General features: G+C 50.6%; 1 pseudogene; it reads right to left on the bottom strand.

Annotated features, from left to right (window-relative positions):
- Positions 1 to 17,494: 17,494 nt before the first annotated feature.
- LOC129672673 (60S ribosomal protein L32-like) lies at positions 17,495 to 18,089 on the bottom strand (annotated as a pseudogene).
- Positions 18,090 to 21,085: the final 2,996 nt, after the last annotated feature.

A 21,085-nucleotide genomic window follows, 5' to 3' on the forward strand; every position in this document is an offset into this window, starting at 1 on the left:
CCTGTGGGGGTGGGAGGGGGAGGGCAGCTGCGGTTCCCCATCAACGTTGGGGACCAGTCCAGGGGCTGCCCCAGTGGAGCCTAGAGGTCTGTGGGAACATGGGCATGTGCGCATGTGCCATGCACGTGCGCGCGCACTCGCATGCATGCACGCGCAAGCCTGTTGAGACCTGTGGCTCCTCAGCATTCCATCCTTTTCCTGAGTCCTCCTCCCCACCTCATTAAAGGCTTTCTTCGAAGCTGGGTGATGACCACATCCAGACTCGCTGCTTCTATTTTCTCTTCCCTTGGTGTTTTCCTTAGGAAGACGTTTAGGAAAACAGGAGCTTCGGCAGTGTCCCTCCGCCCCCGGGAAGCCCCTGGGGGATTTTTTTAATGCTCTAATTTCGTAGTCTCGTCTTTGGTGTCTCTGCTGGCTTCTCTCTAAGGCTGGTCTCAGCCTCTCTGCACTTCTCTGAGCCTCGGTTTCTTCATCTATAGAGACAATCACCTTTGCCCCTAGTTTAACGTGGGCTCGGAATGGCCTTACAGCAGGGAAAGCAGGACATAGTGTGCCTTGCGGGAAAGAGAATCCAGATGGCAGCATTAACCAGAACTTCAGAAATAAACACGGTAATAAGTTACATGGACTCTTCTCCAAGAAACAAGACCAAGCATATTTTAATTTTCTCCTGTCCTGTTTTTTGTTTTTGTTTTTGTTTTTTGTCCTGGCAAGCACACATAGTTGGTCCCGCCTGTTTGTTTTCCTATCAGAAATGGGATCACACTGGCTAGCCCTGTAAAGCTCCGTTTTTCTGAATAATGAGCAGCGAACGTTCTCGCCCAGCATTCAATATTCCATCGTTTCCTCGGCCCACAGTTTTCTTAACCAGGTATCTGTTTTCACACGTTTCACCCCTCCCTCTGACGGCTGAAGACTTGAGGCTTCCGTAGGGACAGCAGGCTACTCTCAGAGCCAAGATGCTTCTGACACCAGGGAGAAGCCAGTGGCGCCTGGCTGGAGCGGCCAGCAGGACAGCGTAGTTCTGCCATCCGCGCCCTGGGGCTGCAGCCGCCTCTGGCCCGGGTGGGCGTGACCCTGTCAGGCTGCCCTAGTCTCCATGGGGACCAGAGGGGGTTGGGCTTTGGAAGCGCAAGGTTTGTCTCCCCCCCCCCCCCCCCCCCCCGCCTTTTTTACAAACCCCCAAACCCCCCCCCGCCGCCCCCCCCCCCCCCCCCCCGGGCATCACCTGTTTCTAAGCCTGTCTTCCCGCTGTCTGCCCCAGCTGGAGTCTCCCTGCCTGCACTGGAAGGTACACAGAGCTCTGCACGCAGGACCTGACAGATGTTTCTCAGGGATCCCTGCCGAGGCTGGGGAGGGCTGACCACTGCCTCTCAGGAGGAGGAGGTGAGGGAGAGCTTCCAGGAAGACCTGTCCCTGGGCTTTCGTCCTTTGTGCCTCACGCAGAACCTTTCTTCTGCACCCTCAGGCCTACGGGATCCATGACCTGTCACACAATCCATTTTCAGAAAACAATCTTGGGCACTTTCACATTCAGACATACACTCAGGCAGAACACCCGTGCACATAAACAAACAAACAAATATTTAAAAAGAAAATAAAATGTAGAACGACACAGAGACACACACAGGACAGATATCCAGGTTTATGAAATCTTGACATTTATCATATGTCCTGGTTATTTTATTCCCACGGATTTCTGGTCTGTGTCTTCTAAGAATTTTTTTTAAGTATGTATATTCATGTGTATCTGTGCATGTGTGCATGCGTGTGTGTGTGTGTGTGCGCGCGCGCGCGCGCGCACGCGTGTGTGAGCATGTTCTTGTACACACGAGTGCAAGTCATTTCAGGGGCCGGAAGAGGACATCAGATCCCCTGCGTTGGAATCCCAGACAGTTGTAAGATGTCTGAGGTGGGTGCTGGGAACTGAATCGGGTTCTCTCCCTGAGCTCTAATACACTCTTAACCACAGGGCCCTCCCTAGCCCGGACTTTTATTCTGCCCAGAATGTACACACTTGCTTCATCACCACCTCACGCTCTAGTCTGCCATCCTGACTGCACGTGGCCTAAGCGATGAGCAGGAACTCAAGGCGGGAACTGAAGCAGAGGCCACGGAGGCGAGTTGCTTACAGCTTGTTCTCCATGGGTGTCTTATACCACCCAGGACCACTAAAACTCCACCCAGTGGGCTGGGCTCTCCCACTCTCAATCACTAATCCAGAAAACTCTGGATGAACTTGCCTACGGGCAATCTGATGGAAGCATTTTCTCACCTGAAGTTTCTCTTCCCAGATAATTCTAGTATCTGGTTGATTAAACAAACAAACAAACAAACAAATAAATAAAACTAACCAGGACAGATACCCATCATCACTACCACCATGATCACCATCATCACCATCACCATTATCGTCATCATTACTGTTATCACCATCATCGTCATCATCATCATCGTCATCGCTATTGCAGTGCTGGCTCAGCTTAGATCTAGTTCTTAGTGCTTAGGGGAGAAGCAGAGTAGGAACCCAGGGCAGGAATTGTAACCCATGAGTGTTTGGAGACAGCTGTCTCCCCCCTGCTTCGAAGCTTCTAGGGAGGTGAGGGGAGCAGGTCTTGGGTACCTAGGGCGTGGGGAAGGGGTTGGCTTCTGAGGCACACGAAGTCCCCTGAAGAGCCATAGGTGATGAGAATGAAAGGGAGCCAAGCAGCTCCTGTGAGAACTGGGACAGTGAGTCTCCCTCTTGCTGTTCTCTGGAAACTGAAGGCCTGGCTGTTCCATGCTGGAATTCTGCCTCTCCTGGCAGGCCTTGCTTCAACCCAGCTAGGGAGCAACACCAGGAAGAGGCTAGCCCGCAGTTAGTTGGCAGATGTGCAAGGGTCCCCACACTTGACAGGGCACTGTCACACAGCCTGTCGGGAAATGTGCACAAGCAAGCGAAGGGCTGTCCTGCAGCCAGCTTCCTGGGGGGCTCAGCTCTGAGCTTCCCGCTGCCCTTAGCGGCACAAGGCGGCCCAGAAGGAACACAGGAAGAGAGTGGAAGGCAGTTAGTTGCCAAATATTTGAGAGACTCTCATACTTACACTGTCCAAAGTCACACTGGGAAATTCAAGAGTGACTACGGGATGCCAGGACTCCCGGGGTCACATGAAAGACATTTGCAGGCAGTAACAAAAAGCCAGTGTTTCCATCTCCTAGTTGGTGCAGCCCAGAAACACCCCAGTGACCTGTCCTTTCAAATTCCTAAGACCTTAGCCTTGTCCCTCCCCTCCCCCATTTTTTTTTTCTACCCACAGAGCTTCTTTGCAGACCTCCTACACCTGCTTCAAGGCCCAGCAGCGCCTCCTGTGTGAAGTCCTCCAGGTACACCTGGCTCCTTTCTGACTGTGTGTTCGTTGCTGTTGCCCTGTGTCTGTTTACTGGGCTCAAAGGGCTCAGAGCAGAGTTTTACCAGCTACCATGGGCCACCTGTGCTGTTTACATGACGTGTGATGTCGGAAGAATAGAATTGACTTTGTGTGGCCAAGGTTAGATTAAATGAGCGAATATATTATAATACAAAATAGATGCTTGGCTAGGTGGTGATGACGCACGCATGTAATCCCAGCACTCAGGAGGCAGAAGCAGGCAGATCTCTGTGAGTTCGTAGGCTGGTCTACAAAGCGAGACCAAGGACAGCCAGAAGAACTACACGGTGAAATCCTGTCTCAAAAAACAAAAACGAAAACAAAACAAACAAAAAATAATTGTGACAGCCATTTTATTATAGGTTTTGGTTGTTAATGCCCTGAATTTAGAGCTAGGAAGTTGTTTAACAAAGAAGGGAAGGAAGGAAGGAAGGAAGGAAGGAAGGAAGGAAGGAAGGAAGGAAGGAAGGAAGGAAGGAAGGAGAGAATTGCAGGGTCCAATTCCTGGGAGGAGAAATGTCTACCACTTGTCTGCTGTGAGTTGGAGTGGGCAAGGGAATGATGCTCTCCTCTCCCCCCACCCCTTGCCCCTCACCACCTGGATAGTTGAGCAGGAGAGTTGTCCCTGCCCCTCACTGGCAGTAGAGCAGCTCCTGTTGGCAAAGACACGGGTGATCCAGCCCAGAGGATGTGAGAGTGGGAGAGCCGGCCCAGCACTCAGGAGAATGAGCTCTGCACTTCAACTGGGCAACACAGTGGAGCTCACATTCAAGGCATGGGTGCCAGTGGGCTGGTCCTGAGGACATGAGGGAATTGGGTGCTCTAGCCAGAGCAGTGCTAGAGAACTCACCCTGGATAAAGACGAGCCGATGGTCTGACCAGCTCTGCTACCACCCAGGCTCAGGTCCAGGGCTTCAAGTTCACTCACCCCCCCAAATCTACATTATCTGTAAACTGTTAGGGCACGTGAAAGGGCTGGTCCTGTTGATCCAAAGCTGCAGGATCTCCATGACACAAACCAACAGCAGGAGAACTGGGAGGGGCCCTGGGGAAGGATCCAATATTGATGGTGTCACAAAAGACCAATGACTCATTACAACGAACATTTGCAAGTGAAGATGTGAGGACAGAGGGTTATACTGTGCGACACACTGGAACACACTACAGCTTCCACTACCAATGTCTTCTATGATTTGTTTTGTTTATTTTTGCCTGTTTGTTTGTGTGTTTTATTTTGTGGGGGAGGTTGTAAGGGCAGAGGGCAGACATGAGGGAACAGGGAGATGACAGGTCCTGGGGGGGCATGATGTGAAATTCACAAAGAATCAGTAAAGAAGTTTTTTTTTTTTTTTTAAGCCACATAGGAAAAAGAAAAGAAAAGAAAAAAATAGACCAGGTGGTGGTAGCACATGCCTTTAATCCCAGTACTCAGGAAGCTGAGATAGGTAGATTTTGAGTTTGACGGCAGCCTGGTCTAGAGAATGAGTTCCAAAATGGCCAGGACTATACAGTGAAATCCTGTCTCAAAAAACCAGAAGAGGCCCTCTGCGGTAGGCTCCTGTCCTGTTCCTTGTTTTCTCCCTCTTCCGATGTCTATCCCATTTGCCTTTCTGGATGAAGATTGATCATCTTACCCAGGGTCCTCCTTCTTGGTTAGCTTCATTAGGTGTACAGATTTTAGTATGATTATCCTATATTATATGTCTAATATCCACTTATAAGTGAGTATATACCACATGTGTCTTTCTTCTTCTGGGATACCTCACTCAGGATGATCTTTTCTAGTTTCCACCATTTGTCTGCAAATTTCATGATTTCCTTGTTTTTAATTGCTGAGTAATATTCCATTGTGTAAATGTACCACAATTTCTGTATCCATTCCTCAACTGAGGGACATCTGGGTTGTTTCCAGATTCTGGCTATTACGAATAGAGCTGCTATGAACATGGTTGAGTAAATGTCCTTGTTGTATATTTGAGCATCTTTTGGATATATGCCTAGGAGTGGTATAGCTGGATCTTGGGTAGCACTGTACCCAGGAGGGTATTAAAGCAGATGCTGAGACTCATAGCCAAACTTTGGGCAGAGTGCAGGGTATCTTATGAAAAAAGGAGGAGATAGAAAGACCTGGAAGGGTCTGGAGATCTAGAAGGAGAAAAACAGAACCAAAAATATCTGGACCTAGGGGTCTTTTCTGAGACTGATACTCCAACCATTGAGTATGCATGGAGATAACCTAGAACTCCCGCACAGATGTAGCCCATGGCAGCTCATTCTCCAAATGAGCTAGTAAGAGGAGCAGAGGCTGTCTCTGACATGAACTCAATGGCTGGCTCTTTGATCACCCCCCTGAGGGGGAGCAGCCTGACCAAGCCACAGAGGAAGGCTGTAAAAGACAGTCCTGATGAGACCTGATAGGCTAGGGTCAGATGGAAAGGGAGGAGGACCTCTACTCTCACTGGACTAGGGAAGGGACAAGGGAGGAGATGAGGAAGGGAGGGCAGGATTGGGAGGGGATAAGGGTAAGACTACAGATGGAATACAAAGTGAATAAACTGTAATAAATAAAAATTATATTTAAAAAAGAAAAAATAACATGTTATAGAAAAGAAAAAACAGAAGAAGGAGGAAGAGGAGAAGGAGGAAGAGGAAGAGGAAGAAAAAAAGGAAGAAAGAAGAAGAAGAACAACAACAAAAACTACAACCACAACAAAGCCACACAGGGAAAAACATACATGGGGCCCCAGTGACAGGGGAGAGGAGGCAGGAAAATTCCTGTGGCTTGCTAGCCACCTGGTCCAGCTGAATTAGTGACCTCTGGGTTCAGTAAGAAACCTGTTTCAAAAAAATGGCTTAGCAGTTAAGATCACTTACTGCTCTTGAGGAGGACTTGGGTTCAGTTGCTAACACCCACAAGGTCGTTCAAGTCTGTGTAATTACAGTTCCAGGGCATCTGACGCCCTTTTCTGGCCAGAATGTGGTGAACATACACACACGCAAACACTCATGTACATAAAATTTTAAAATGTTTCTTAAAATACAGAGAGAGATTGAGCAAGACACTTGATGATCTCCACATGCACACACCTGCGCACAAAGATTTCAGGCAGACTGAGTTATTAACATTTCAGGACATTTGTCTGATGTGCCTATAAATAAATCTACGTGTACAGATGTATCTATTAAATGTTTTCTCAAAATTATTGGGGCATAAATGCAGTATGTATTTCCTAGGAGCAAGAGCATTGTTCCACATGATCACAGCACAAACATCAGCTCAGAACCAGCAGCCAGCTTACAGACACCATTCAGCTCTCATGTGCAGTATCCGTAGGGTCCTGCCAGGACCCAGGATCCAGGCAGGATCTGCCACTGACGTCACTTGTGTCCCTCAAGCTTCCTGTGGGCTGAAACAGTTCCTCTGTGTTCCCTTGTGTTTCATGACTTTGAGATTTCCGAAGAACAAGCCAGCTACTATCTGAAGAATGCCAGTTTGGGAGGGTCTGAAGTTTTCTGGGGGTTGGAGTTAGGTCACACGTTCCTGCAGGGGTTTGTGGCATTAATTTGTCCCTTGCCGGGGACGTCGCTGTAGGCTGTGGTTCAGGTGGGTTGATAAGGCATGAAGAGTGCTGAAAGGTGGGGTACCAGCCCACAGGTGGTGGCGTGCCCTTCTGTGGAGATCAATGGAAGGCAGGGTGGGGGCTCCAGGAAGTGGCAGCTACTGTAGTCACACTCAGGGCTGTGTGTGACTCAGGGCAGAGCCCCGGCACATATTCTGGAGTCACCAGAGAGTCATCCTGGCACTCCAAGGTCACATGATACTTCAACATTGACCCTGATCTGGCTGGTAGGTACGCTCTCATCCTGACACCCTCCTGGAACCAGGTCCTGGCCCTCAGAGTGACCTCCTAGGACAAGTCTCAAGGCTCCCAGAACACCTGCCTTGGGACACAGAGGGAAGGAGTAAGAAAGACCCGAGGGTGTTGTGGACATAAACATGTTTTTGTTTTGGTTCCAGGTGTGGGATGTGGACTGATTCAGATGGTCCACAGGGACAGACTATTCGCCTTGTGCGGGCTCTGAGAGGAGCTCTTTGCCAGCTGCAAGAAGTTTGAGATCTCCTGAAACGAGGACTGGACTGGCTCCAAGGAACCCAACAACCCTAACCAGCAGGAAGCAGCTAAGAGAACTGCACGCCCTCTCCCACTAAACCTTTCTCTCTCCTACCTGGTGTTGGGGTGTTGGAAGGAATTGGAGTGGAGTAGGGGGAAAAAAGATATAAGAACTGTAAAGAAAAGAGTTTTTAAAAAGTGCACCTACGTGAGGGGATAAGTGGAGGCCGAGCCTGGGAGCCAGCACCACATTTCATGCCTGTGAGCACAGTCCCTGTCCCTATACCTCTACCTGACCTCCTCTACCTGACCACCCTTTCTTGACATTGTGTGTTTATCCAAACACCCCTGAGGCATGAGGCGTGGGTCACAATGCGGTCACTGACTGTTCCATCTGGTTAGCTGCAGGCCAGGTCTGCCCACTCCTGGGTTTTAGGAAGGGCCAGCACATGACCCAGCCTGGGTCTCCTTACCTGGTAGGTGGGGCAGTGACGGTGGCCTCACGGGGCCTCAGGGGGCAATGTGATGGCAGTACACAGTGCATGGCAACTGGGCGGGGGCCTGGGGGGTACCCATGGGAGTGTGGTTTGCTTTTTCCTTCCTTTCCCATCTCCCGGTCTGTCCAGGAATGGAGCTCCGGGAAAGACAGGAGCTTTCATAACTTAGATTTTATACTCGCAAATCCAGTCAAAAGTGGATCAAATATTTGGGAAAAAACAACCCAGAAAGTTCCGTAAAGTTTGAATTGGTCCCATGCTAAATGTGTGTGTGTGTGTGTGTGTGTGTGTGTGTGTGTGTGTGTGTGTGTGTGTATCTTGTTGTGTGTGTACCTAGCTCTGAAGCCTTGGCCTTGAAAAGGGTTTGCTGCTTGTCTCTTGTATAGTCTGCTGTCTGTGGGGGTGCTGGGACAGGTTTTCCTAAAGATACGTCTGAGCTGTGATCTCCTGGGTTGGTGGGGGGGGGTCTTCTGGCCAAGAGCCACCTCAGGCCCTCTGCATTCAGCCAGCAGCCCCTCCTGCTTCTGAGGAAGGAAGCAGATTTGGTGACATTCCTGGGCCCAGGAAGTCACTGCCTCAACTAGGTCCCAGAAACCTGTGCCTAGAAGATCTGGCACCATCCGATGGCCAGGGGAGAGACAAGAGTGCCGCCAGACATGCCTTTGTAGAACAGTCCCGATGGCTGCACGCAGGAGGGTTGTGTGGAGTGAGGAAGGGAACAGCAAGGACCAGGGACTACAAGGATGGCTGCCATAGCCTAGGCGGGACCTCTGCCTCCAGCCCACAGGAAGGCTCCTGTCACTTGACACCCGCAGTATGAAGCCCTGGCGGGGAGAACAGGAGGGACCCTTAGACAAAGGCCCCCATGTAGTCCTTAGGGGTTGCAGTGTGAGACTAAGAGGAAGGAACTTGGGGTCGGTAGCTGATGCAGAGGCCATGGGGCTGGGGCTGCTTACTGGCCTGCTCCCTGTGCCTTGTTCAGCCTGCTTTCTTTATAGAATCCAGGACCACCAGCCCAGGGGTGGCCCTACCCACAATGGGCTGGGCCCTCCCACATCAATCACTAATCAGGAAAACGCCCCACGGTCTTGTCTATAGCTGTCTTATGGAGACATTTTCACAGTGCTCATCTCTCAAATGACTCTAGCCTGTGTCGAGTTGACATAAAACTAGCCAGCCCACTTCCTGAGAGAAAAGGGAGGTGAACACTTACAAAATGTTTTCATGTACTGCATCTGACTGAGAGGGAGGCTTGCCTTCACAGACAAAGACACTGAGTGTGATGGTAAGTTTTAATTACCAACGTGGCCCAGTGTAGGATTACCTGGAAAGTGGGTCTCAGTGAGGGGGTTGTCTAGATCAGGTTGGCTGGGGGAGCTTGTGTGGTGGTGGGAGTCGTCTTGACTACATCAATTGATGTGGGAAGACCCAGCCTAAAGGTGGGCGGTGCCATTCCCTAGGCTTGGGTCCTTAGCTGCATACAAAGCAGAAAGTGAGCTGAATACTAGCCTGCCCACGCTCATTCTCTCTCTGCTCTTGACTGCAGCTATGACTAGCCGCCTCACCTTCCTGACAGTTTGAATGATGGGCGCTAACTTGGAATCATTAATGAGCGTGTCAGTGAGGCCGGGTACGGTTCTATGTGCATATGCGCAAACTGTATACAAGACACCCCAAAGAGTTAGACACAGTATCTGTCTCAGTGTTATAGGTGGAGACAAGGCACAGGGCCTCACAGCTAAGCTACTAGGGAGCTGACCCGGTGGACACCAGAGAGTGCACTCTTGACCTTCTGCTCATTCACAGGAATGAGCCACTGACCAGGAACTGTGAGTCCAGAGAGCCCCGCTGCCTGGGAACATCTGAGGGGCCTTCTGAGCCTGGATTCAAGCCCATGCTTTCAGTCTTCAGCCTTATCTGCCCAGGGAGGAAACAAAATATTGACAGGGTGGGACCCACAGTTCGTCTGCATCTGCTGTTTTCCCAGCTGCGGAGCAGCAGCCTCCGCCATCCTCCCTGACTCAGTCCTGGACTCTAGCGGGTCCTGAGAACCAGGGCCAAGTGCGGCCATTGTGAGAAAACACAGAACACAAAGGAAGCAAAGACCAGCGGCCTCTGTCAGTCCACACAGGCAGCTGGACACCGTCTCAGTGTGTGTCCTATAGGTGTGCCTCTGTGTGCGCACCTTTGTGTTCACACGTATGCCCCTTGCGTGGGTGTGCCACAGATACTCCCTGAAAATACTCCATGCTAAGAAGTCTTCTTCATGGCACATTTTTCTTGAGTGCCCACATCTCTTGGAGGTTTGTTTTTGTTGTTATTTTTCCATGCTGGGGATTAAATCCAGGCCCTTGCACATTCTAGTCATACATTCTACCCCTGAGCTACACCCCTACCCCATTTCTCCCTGCACACATACGCACACACACAAACACACACACGAATATATATGTATATATACATATAACACATATAGAAAATTTTGAGTCATTGCCTCATCTCACAGAGTTTCCCAGGCTGTCCTTGAGCTTCACTGTTATGCTTCTCCTCTAGGCTCAGCTACACATCATTGGCTCCTTATAATTTACAGAGGCACAACATACAGCACAGTGTATTCTCTATCTGCAGCTTGCCAAACCTACAGTCAGACACAGAGTAGGACCTTCACCCTAAGCATGTCCCTTTGTGCCTCTTTAGAGTTCATCGCTTCCTCCACCTCAGACCCTGTCCACGTTTTGATATCCTACATATCTGTGCTTTTCAGAATGCCATATAAGTATACTGTGGAGCCTGTGCCCTTTTGGGTCTGGCTTCTACCATTTAACATCATACACTAGAGCATATCTGATATGCAAATGTGGTTTTGTTTTAATCCCAAGTGTGGGATTTTGGTTGAGCCATAGTTTGTCCACAACCGTTAATTGTCTTGTGCAGGGCGTGGCTTTTGCCCATGGAGAGGGGCGTGGTCTAGGGCTCTCAGGATATAAATGGAGAGCCCAGAAAGAGAAGAGGTATTGTGGCATTCAGTGTTGGTGTGTCATGTAGCAATTTAGAGAGACAAGAGAGATGGATGGTGTGGCCATTTGGAGCAGACAGACAGGGAGAGGTCCTGAGAATAAGTTCCTGGACAAATTGCTCGGACAGTTATCCGCTGCTCATTCTGCCATCTCCCTTCATGCTCCTCTCTCTCTCTCTCTCTCTCTCTCTCTCTCTCTCTCTGCATTTGTGGACGGCTTCCACACAATTCCCACGGCACATCCTGGAGGGAAAAATGGTCTTTTCAATCAACGACGCCAGAATAATTAATTCTTCAGATGAACATGATGCCCACATCACACTGCCCATCAAAACCCATTCTGTATGGATTATGGATTTAAATGTAAGGAAAGGAGCTGGCTATAGGGCTCAGCAGGTAAAGGCACTTGCTGCCAAATCTGACCGCCTGAGTTTGATCCCTTGGACTCATATGGTGAAACATCAAAAGACTCCACGAGGATCTGGAGAAGATGCCGTGACGCACACTGAGATGTTCACAGCCCACGTAACTAACCCAGGGGTGGTATCTACACTGAGAGCAGAGAAGATCCATGAGCCCTAGGAACAATGTTCCCCCTCTTCACTACCCATCAGCGAGTGCAGATGGAGACCAAGGAGAGACCATCATAGACCCACCAGAAGTCAAGTCAGATACCACCGTGCCATGACAGGGGTCTGGAAGAAGCTGGAAACAGCTTCCAACCCATCAGTAGAGCTGTAAGTTTTGTGCTCGGATCTGACCATCTTCACAAAGGCACCACCACTTCCCAAAGGAAGCTCTCACAGCTGTGTTAGCAGCCCATGTGGAAACACCCATGAAAGCTCGCTCACCTGACAGAATCCCAAAACCTATAGACAACAGCAAGTAGATACACTGTAGCTTGCAGACAGAGAAGCACAGTAGCCAGCGAACATCTGGGTCCACGGGCGGGTGACTCTCAGCAGCAGAGTAATGAGCAGAAGGCTAATCACAGAGGGGCGTCCTTGGCAGATTTCCTTTACAGAGACCCTGGGAACAGACAGTCCAATAGAATATTCCTTCTGGTTGGGTGTTTATATCTATATGTAGTTTTACTACAGAGAAAAGAGGATTAGACAGTTGGGCACAGGGGCCTGGAGAGAGGGGCTGTGTGGCTCGTGATTTTTATTTGTTCGTTTTCTTTCTTTCTTTGCTGGCTGGGCAGGGGTCACTGCTCCTGGGCTGGACTAACAAGAAGCCTGGCTGGAGTCAGCCTCTCAAGCGCAAGAGAAGCAGCCCCATGCCTATGCCCCTGCTCTCACTCCACTCACACACCATACGGAATCTCCCCGCCTGACACCACACCAGGGCTGGTGGCAGAAAAGCAGAGGCTGGCTCGGAGCCCGGAGCCTGCAACTTCTTTCTTCTAGCCACCCTCAGGGGCTTGCTCACTCCTATGCCCCACTTAATCTGCCCTGTGGAACCTAATGACAGGTCTTTCCCTCGTCCACCGCATGCCCCTCTCAGGCGGCCATGAGTGGCATGGCATACCCGCCCACTGTGGGCTCTTTCTTCCATGGCCTTAGTATCTACAAGTTGTCATTCGGTCACCCCAACAAGTGAACATCTTGGGGACAGTCACTCAGCAGGCAGGGGAAGCCTACACTGCAAGGTTTGGGTGACATAATGTCCTATTGTATTCATGCACTGTGGAAACCCATATGTCCTGTCCTTGTGGCCCCGGCATGTCCCACAGCAAAAAGTGGGAAACACCCAGAATCATTTTTAATAGGGTCTCACGTAGACCAGGTTGGCCTCAGATTTGCTGTGTAGCCTGAAATGACCTTGAACTGCCTGATCTTCCTGAGTGATGGGATTAGAGATGTGGTTCATGCAGTGCTGGGGATTGAACCCATGGCTTTGTGCGTGCTAAGCAAGCACTCTACCAGCTGTACCCCAGTGCCCATAATTTTTTTTTTGAGACAGTGTTTCTCTCTGTTGCTGTGGCTGTCCTGCACTCACTCTTTTTGTAGACCAAAGTGGCCTCAAACTCACGGAGATCTGCCTGCCTCTGCCTCCCCAAGTGCTGGGATTAAAGGCTTGCAATATCATACCAGGCTTCCCCCACACACAATAATTATTCTTATTTACTGTAAAATATATACTATGTGGTTCCCGGTGTTGAACCCAGGGCCTTGGGCATAGGAGGCAAGCCATGTCAATAAAATACAGCCCCAGTCTTGTTTCTACCTTTTTTATTTTTAATTTTAGGACAGTGTTTTACAGGTTGCCCAAGGCTAGCCTTGACCCTCTCATCCCTCTGAGTAGTTGGCACCACAGGGCCATTTGGGTAGAATACATGGTACGCCTTAGGCAAACGTCACCGAGAAACACAGTGGTTGGTTCAGCTAATCTACATTAGTAAAATGTTAGTAGTAAGTTCTTAGGGAGCTGGATTCACAGGGTCCTAGGGGCCAATCTGGGGTGTTTGGACCCCTTTCCCTGAGCCTTGGGCAACCCCGAAGGGTTTTCAATGGGCAGGGTAGGGCAGGGCCCAAGGATGTGATAAAGTATGAGGTGTTGTTTCAAGAATCTTAAGGATTGTCCTAGATAGGGCAGAGGTGGGGGAAGAACTTTCCTGAGGCCCGATGGAGAAGGCCTTGACCCTGACATGAGGCAGTGAGGACACGGAGGGGGAGGGGCTAGGGAGAACACAGCACCCATTGACCAGCTGGGCAGCTGGCTGGGAGAGTCCTCCAGACTTGTAGGAGGGGCTCTGAGGAAGTGCGGAGAGAGAAAGAAAGAAAAAGAAAGCCAGAAGCTGCAAGAAAGGAGGCCCAAGAGCTGAGAATGGGCTGTGACCTCTATCTTCAAGTTTCCCTGTCCCTCAAGTCAACCTTCGCACCCCGGCTGTAAACCAGTTCCTCATCCCACCAGGAGGACACACCTGCCTGTCCCCTCGGCCTCCTGTCCCTCAAGGCTGGGGGACTTGGCTTCTGGCTGGGGATGCCCCTTCCTGCTTGGCAATTCTTGCTTGGCATCTTCATCTTCTCAACTTACAGGATTCTCTGTCTCACAGGCAGGAAGACCTCCACACGTGCCACATCGCCGTCCAGCTGACATACATCCTTCAGCCAGCCCTTCCCCAAGTCTCCTCCCTGACCTCCACCCCGCAGAGCCCACTTCCGCCCTGCAGCGGCCCACTTCCGGGCCACAGGGCTGCTCATCACTGTGGGTACGACCGGAACAGCCTCCTCACCCTGGGGACCTGCTTTGCTCGGCCCCAGCTTCCAGAAGGCCAGTCCTAGGGGTAGAACTGTGCTGTTGTCCCAAAATTCATACATACGCTGAAGCTTTAACCCTCAATTCCACAGAGTGTAGACAGAGTGGAAGAAATATGGCTCCATGATGTTTTGTTTGGCAGCCCTGGAAAACTGACCCAGCACACAAGGGTGGCCAAGTGTTGCTCTCTTCATCTCTTCATTTCCTGTGCCAGAAAGCCTGCCTGCCCTACAGACAGAAGTCAGTAAACAGTGGTAGTCCAAGTACACGAGAGTTTTTCCAAACTCAGTGGCTACTGCTTTGGGTCATTTGACACTTAAAAAAGCGTGAGAGAGAGAGTATGTGTATAGTAGGGGTGGATGTTGTAGACACAGAGAAAGAAACTGCAGCAGCCAGGCCTCCCAGATCTGCTTCAGGAAAGCATCAACTCACAGTCGTCAGATGCAGAGGAGCTGGGTGGCCCTGTCGTTCTGCCAGGAACGGTTCTGTGCCTGGCATAACTTCTATTTTCTCTGTGGAAGCCAGTGCGCAAGATGGCCTCCTGTCTTCCCTGTCCTCACAGGGTGACAATCGGTGGCAGTGATGAGATTTGAGCTACAAAGGGGTGTTGGGATGCTTGGTCTAGGAAAAGGGCCCGGCAGCCTCCTCTCACCCTGGTGAAAGCCAGCCGGTTAGAGCATCTCGGGCATTCTGTGACTTCAGAGGCCAGGGTCCTTTGCCCTTGGAACTTCCGGCCACCTTCTCTTGGGGTGGGAGGCCAGTGTCACCCTGTAAAGCAGTGCCAGGTCTACACGGAGAAACGGCGGCCTCCGGCCCTGCTCAGCCGTGGAGGGGAGCCATGCTGGCAATGGATCTGTCAGCTGTCAGCCCTGCAGGCAATGCAGCCCGCCAACATTTTAACTGCAACCTCATGAGGGGCTCGAGGCCAGGAGCACCCAGCCATGCTCTTTCCAAGTGCCCATCCTTAGAAACCGTGAGAAGCTGAGTCCCCTGCTGCGGGAGGCAGCTAAGCTGGAGAGGGCTGGGCACCCAGAATCCCCACCTCATGCCGCCTGGAGATTGGCCCTACCCAAGTCCTCTCACTGCCAACAAAGTACTCTACATCCCAGCCTCTGATTCACTAACTCCCACCAAAGCCCCCTTTGACCTCTCGGTTTTCCTGTGGGCTTCTGTTCCACTGTTTAAACCCCATGGCTTCCTGCAGTCTGGGGCTCCCTCTCTTTCCTTTCAACAGCCAGAGCTATCTAGACTGACAGGGAGCTAGGGCCTCTTCCCAGACCCAGCATGGCGGCACCTCTCTGTTGAAGATCAGATCTCTCCAGCATTCTGAACCATCACACCCGTGACAGAGACATCTCACAAAAGCTTTGCCATGTCCGCATCTTCAGCCCTCTTCATATCAGCAGACTTGTCTTCACCGGTAGGGTCTGCCTTCTGCTCAACAGGAGCAGAGGACCTGGCCCTGGGGAATATGTTCCCCAGTAGTTAGCTCCATCTCCTACCCCTTGACCTAGTGCTTGATGGAGTCAAGACCGAGGGAAGGTTTCACTAATGAAGGAATGAATGAAACTGAATTGAGTGAATCTGTCAACCAATCAATGGGTAAACTAGCCTGAGCCCAGCTATAGCTCTTTGACCCATGGCTCTGAGCAGGTCTCTGTCCCTCTCCGGGCCCCAGTGATTCTCAGAGTGTGTAACCAGTGGCCTAACTGCCCATCTGTGTTTATTACAAATGCAGTGTCCAGTGAGCTTGTCTGTGTGCATCTAAAACACCAGCACTAAAAGAGTTAAGGCGGGGAAATCACAAAGAGACCAGCCTGAATATACGGTGACTCTGAGGCTAGCCCAGAGCACACAGTGAGTCCCTGTCTCCAAAAACAGAGCAGCCTCCATGGTTTCCAGTCCTAGGCCTTGTGGTCCAGTCCTGTTGGGGGACAGTTCATGCATGGAGGACACCAGCAGCAGTCCCTGTGTGAGGAGTAGGTGGCTTCTCAGGTCCCTTCCTAAACTGGAGTCCTGAGATGTTGCTTTATCAGGACCCAAGGGTAGAAGCAGAACCCAGGGCTCTGGAGGATCGTAGGAGGAGACACAGACAGGAGAGGGTGAGTGCCTTTCCTGCCTCGGCTGAGGATGAAGGGAAGGAGAGCAATGATTGCTGAGGCTGTGGCCCTCCACAGATTGGCCCTCCGCCTGAAGCTGAGCTCTCAGTGTGGGAGACTGAGTCCCAGAGTGTGCTGGCCACACCTGTTTCCATCCTGAAAGCCACAGCAAGAGCAGCATCAGCCCAGTTCTCAGTGCTGCAGGGGAGAGACCGGAGTGTCTGGGGTGGTTCTAAAGCCATCCCCCATCCCCACCATGATGTCCTGCAATCCCATGAAACCGTGAGCCCGAATAAATCCTTCCTCTCCTCAGCTGATTCTGTCAGGCACTGGTTCATAGGAAGGCAAAGGTAATTCATACTGATTTGTCATTGCTCTGCTTCTGAAGACAGAATCTTGCCACATAGCTTGGGCTGACCGAGAACCTCAATCCTCCTGCCTCCACCTCCTGGGTACTGGTATTTCAGGTGCATCTGCTTCATGCCTAGCCCACTGATATTGTCAATTTTATATGCAGATGAGCTTTATCTCTGTCTCTTTGTTTACAAGTCCAAGGTTTATGTTTTTGTCTCTTCATCTAGTTTTCTGGATCATGTAAAATGCTTACATGGTTAAAACTCAAGGCCATATAAACATTTTCCCAGAGAAGACTCGCTCCTAGCTCTTCCCCAGTGCATTTCCTCCGACTCTATAGCCCTTCTTCATGAGTTTCTGTTTTATCCTTCCTTTCTTTTGTATAATTAACTTAGTATGTGTGGGTTTTTTTTTTAAATGTTCTTACTTTAAAGATTTATTTTTATTAGTGTGTGTGTGTGTGTGTGTGTGTGTGTGTGTGTGTGTGTGTGTGCGTGTGTGTGCCATATGAGTGCAGTGCCTGCCGGTGGAGGCCAGAAGAGGGTGTCAGATCCCCTGGAGCTGAGTGACAGATGTTGTGAATTGCCTGATGTAGGTGCAGAGAAGGAGCTGGGACCCCTCTGGGAGGGCAGCAAATGCTCTTAACTGCTGAGCCACCTGTTCAGACCTCTTTTCTGCTTTTTAAAATTTTTTCCATTTTTTTTTGTGGTTTTATCTTAAACACAAATAAAACACGTACATAAGCCATCTACTCATTTTCTTTACTGCATAGCGTGGCGTTGGGATTGGTGACTCTGATGACCAGCTGTGCTGCTCTTTCTCTGATGGCTTTTTGGTTCTTGGGGGAAGCATTGTGGACACTCTCAGCACAGTAAGATTTGTTGGGTATTAGCAGCACTTCCGGCAACCTGAGACTGTGGGCCAGAAACTTCCGTAAGCCACTAGGCCGCATGTGTTTAGTTTTCTTGTTGCTCCTGTAACCAATGGTAAGCATCAGGATCTGACCCTTGAATCTTCTCCAAACCCTCTTGCCGAAACCTCTGGGCTTCCACCAGGTTTGCTTAGTTTTGACATATCAGTCTGGTGCCTGAAGAGCTTCTTGATCCTCTTTTTAACTATCGTGGGTTTTACCAGAGGCTGGAGGGCAGCTACGATGCCACAAAAGAGATGGCAGCCTCTTCGCAGCTAGCGCAGAGGAAGGAACCCTCTTCTGCCTTCTTCAATGAAAGGTGGTCGTTTTGCTTAACACCAACCACTAGAAATCACTCAGTGTAGTGTATAGAGATCCTTTGGCTTCTCTGGCTACACAAGATCTCCCGTGTGGTACCTGTCCGTGGTGTCATGATTAATCTTCATTGTCAGCTTGACTGGCATGAGATCACTTAAGGGCCTGAAGCATACCTCTGGGTGTGTCTTTGAGGGGATTTTGGGAAGGATTAGCTTAGGGGGTTTCCCTGGCCCATGGTGTGGAGTCCCGACGCACACCTCTCTCTGCTTGGCACCAGGTGAGAAGCATCGGCTTCATGCTCCTGCCTTTGGCCACCAGGCTTCCCCTCCACGACGGGAAGCAGGAAGACCTAAGTAGCGCCCAGGGCTGGCAGGGCTGCAGTCCTTTCTCCCTCAGCTGGCAGCTCTTAGCTGTCTCCCAGGTGAAGAGGGGCACAGCCCACAGGCCCTAGGAGTCTGTGGCCATTGTGTGAATCAGCCATGGAGCTGATGAATCAGGACAGGGCTGGGCTGGAAGGGAAAGAGAATTTCCAGGGGATAGAACCCAAAGTCCAGAGCCTGAGGAGGTGCTGGGACTAGCTAGCAACCTCCGGAGTCTGCGGGATCCACCATCCTGGGTTGATGGTCCCACTACTACGTCTGTCCAACAGTTAGAGGGACCTCAGGGAAGCCCCCCTATAGTTCCCACCTGACTCTTCATGCTTCTCAGGAGAAAACTCACATTCCCTGTCTCTCAGGACAAAAATATAACACCTGCCTGTTCTATTTTTCTCTGGGGTCTCTTACTCATCAACACTTCCATTATCTTGAAATCTCAACTCCAGCCCTTGTGGGGCCGAATAAACCTCTTTTCTTCATAAATTGTTCTGCCTCTGGGTGCTGTGTTACAGCCACAGAAAAGGTAGCAGAGCACCTGTTCAAAACAGTGGGCCTGTCCATGAAGCTGATCTTGAAGGTTCCCATGACTCTGGCTTTTTACTTGAGGTCTCCATAGATTACATTTGCCACCCATTCAGCATCTACTCATTCTCACAATGGCCTTCAGGGTATGACATTTGTCTGCTTTTGCCGTGTTGGGGTGGAACACAGGGCTTCCTCACATGTGCCAAGCAAGTGCTCTACCCCTGAGTCACACTCTCACCTCATCAGGGGTTTTAAGGCAAGACTCAGAGCCAAATCTTCAGCCTTGGGAACCTGTGTCTTCCTCCAGGCCAGCCCATGCTAACATTTGGACCATAGATGACAAATGAATGTCAGATCCATGATCACTTGTGCCGATCGGTGTCAGCTGCCTGTACTGTACATTGAGGAGGATTCCGTGGCTGCCTGTAGGCTCTTCTAGAAGTTCTGTGATTGATTTTTAGTGTCGGTCTGGACAGGGAATGGTAAGTGGATGGATACATGAGTGCCAAGTGTCTGGCGTCCCTTACAACAGGAACAAGTATTTAGCAAAGGAGTTAATGAACTCTGAATCCCATGACATTCTTCTTAAGTTTGGCAACTCCCTTTTCCCCCCAATGAGCCTGTCCCCCTTGGTGAGGTGTCCTAGCACCTGGCCCCAAAAGTCTCAAGGTCACAGGCAGAGCTATCAGTTGCTTGAGGCTTGTCATAACCCAGGCTTAGTTTTCACCCTTCCAGGGAATTATCTCTGGATTCCCACGGTCTCCACCAGGAGCATCTGGAACCTCCATTGCCCACTGAGGAAACTCTAGCTCCGGGAGGGATGCAATCTCCTCAGGACCACCCAAGAAATCACCAGCAGAAACACTACCCATGCCATCTCCCACCCTCCCTCCAAAGATGTGAGACGGGGGTGGGGGTGGCTTTGATTTCTGCAAGTGCAGCCCAGCAATTGGACACAGTTCAGTTAGTCACTGAAGGGAGAGGATGTGAATACTTAACCAACCCTTGGGAATCCCCTGGAAAGTCCAGAGGGATCACGTCCAGCCCCGGAGCTAAAGTTTTCTAAGTGAATTCTTCCATGTCCCTAGCACTGAACACAGCTCTAAACATTCGCCTGCTGGATGAGGCCCCATGGCAGTCCTGTGAGAAGGCATAGTCTAAATCCAAAAGGGAAATCTGAGGCTCTGAAGGGTGTTCTATGGGCTCAGAGCACATAGGTGTGTGCGTGTGTGTGCGCGTGTGTGTGTTTGTGTGCACATATAGAAGTGCAAACATGAGCAGACACACTCTTGGGTGTCTGTGAAATTCTTAAGACATATCAGTGCAGCACATTTTGGGGGAGAACACACATGGGCACAGGCATGAAGGATGCTGAGAGGCCCAACAGTGGACTGCAGTGGTGTGTGCCATTTACAGTCCACTTCGTGTCCATTCCCCCTCCTTCCCAGCGCTCTAATCTCTTGGACAGCCAGCTCTTCCTCATATGGGTAGTCAGTCCTACTGGATTCCTGAGCACACGTAGGCATGACCTGATTGGCTTGCCCTTGTAAGGATTTGGAACAGTGACCCAGGCAAGAGGAATGTCTGGGATTCATCCAGGCAGCGCACCAAGGTAGTTAACGGAGTGGTTTCTAGAATGGACGGCCTTGTTCAGTCTGGGAATGAAGCTTTCTACCCCGCCTGATTCTGCCTCGGGCTTTTCATCTGTAAAGTGATGCCAGTGGCTTGGACCCACCCTGAGTTTACTTTCAAAAGTGTCTGATGTACAGAAAGTTCCATTTTAGTGTGGTCACGGCTCACGGCTTGAAGTAATCCCACTGGCTTTCAGGGGCTTCCAGATTATTCCTGACAATGAGACCCCTGGAGCAGGACAGCAGAAGCCCTGTCCTCACGACAGTGAGATTCCCAGCTTTTTCACCACAGACTCTGTGAGTGACACCTGAGACCTTTTCAATCCGTTTTCCTCTGCTTCCCTAAGTCAGAATCCTTTCTGTCTCCCGTGATCCCAGAAAACTGACCCTGGTGCTCCTTCTGTCAGGAACCCACAACCCCACCTCCCAGCTGAAATCTGCCTGTAAGCCAAAGGCTGTTTTCTCCTAAACAACTGCATTCCTAGAGTGCTCGCCGGGCATGTCTAAAGGCCCAGAACCACAAAAAACACAATGCGGTGGTGCATGCCAGGGATCCCAGCACATGGGATATGGAGGCA

The sequence above is a fragment of the Psammomys obesus genome, unplaced genomic scaffold (assembly GCF_907164565.1).
Source record: "Psammomys obesus unplaced genomic scaffold, mPsaObe1.curated_primary_1811, whole genome shotgun sequence".
In the NCBI taxonomy this organism is placed as follows: Eukaryota; Metazoa; Chordata; class Mammalia; order Rodentia; family Muridae; genus Psammomys; species Psammomys obesus.